Source organism: Chrysemys picta, unplaced genomic scaffold (assembly GCF_011386835.1).
Source record: "Chrysemys picta bellii isolate R12L10 unplaced genomic scaffold, ASM1138683v2 scaf8087, whole genome shotgun sequence".
NCBI classification, from domain to species: Eukaryota; Metazoa; Chordata; order Testudines; family Emydidae; genus Chrysemys; species Chrysemys picta.
Window position 1 is genome coordinate 1 of NW_027060784.1, and position 1,012 is coordinate 1,012.

Sequence of the window (1,012 nt, forward strand, 5' to 3'; positions counted from 1 at the left end):
GGTGCCGGGCACCACTCCGCGTGTCGTCCGTCGCTCGCCTGCCTACCCCCCCGCGGGTAGGCCGGAAGCGGCGGCGGGGGACACCCCAGAGGGATTGGAACCGTTTCCCTCACCCAGGAGCCAGGTACCTAGCGCTCTCCGCGAGCCTCGCGGCCCGGGGAAGGCGGTGGTTCAAAGACTTGTGCGGCCTGAGGTGGCCCGTGGACGCCCACGAGGGGGGCCCCGGGGAGGGCGGAAGGGAGACCGCCGAGGAGGGAAGGACGTACGTCCAAGGACGTCCCTGCCCCGCCTCGGTATCCCCATGCCGCCCCCCCCAGCTCCCGCCCCCGGTCCACGGGAAGCCCAGGACGGAGAGGGGCTACCCTGCCTCCCTTCTCTGCGTTGGGGCCGAAAGGCCGGGGCCCGTCTGCCTCTCCCCCTCCCTCCACCCGGACACCCACCCCGCGCTCTGCGGGCCCCCCCCTGCTCCCGCCCCCCAAAGCCCGCCCGAGGTCCCCTTCGGGGACAGCAGGCCGGGGACCCGACCGGTGCGGACAAGGAACACCCCCCCGCCGGCACGGCTTTGGCTGCGGGGGGGAAAAAGGCGCCAGCCTCCCGAAAATAAAAGCCTCGTGACAACTCTTAGCGGTGGATCACTCGGCTCGTGCGTCGATGAAGAACGCAGCTAGCTGCGAGAATTAATGTGAATTGCAGGACACATTGATCATCGACACTTCGAACGCACTTGCGGCCCCGGGTTCCTCCCGGGGCTACGCCTGTCTGAGCGTCGCTTGAAGGTCAATCGTCCCCGCGGATGCGGTGGCGGCGGGATGCGTCCCTCCACCCTTGGCTGTGGGGGGCCGTGAGCAACCCCGCCGCCGCCCTCCGTGGGAGGCGCGGCTGGGGTGTCGCAGGCACCGGGGATGGTCCGTCGCCCCCCTTTCCCGTCCTTGGGAAAGGGAGCCCGTGGCTCTCCCCAACGCCTTCGTCCCCCTAAGTTCAGACCCGATGCCCCGGAGCGCCCGCTTCGGGG

General features: G+C 70.7%; 1 non-coding gene across 1 annotated transcript; it reads left to right on the forward strand.

The window, feature by feature from the left end:
* The first annotated feature begins 616 nt into the window (after window positions 1-616).
* On the forward strand, window positions 617-769 carry LOC135980728 (5.8S ribosomal RNA). The gene has a single exon (XR_010597635.1). It is a non-coding gene; the product is annotated as a 5.8S ribosomal RNA (ribosomal RNA).
* Window positions 770-1,012: the final 243 nt, after the last annotated feature.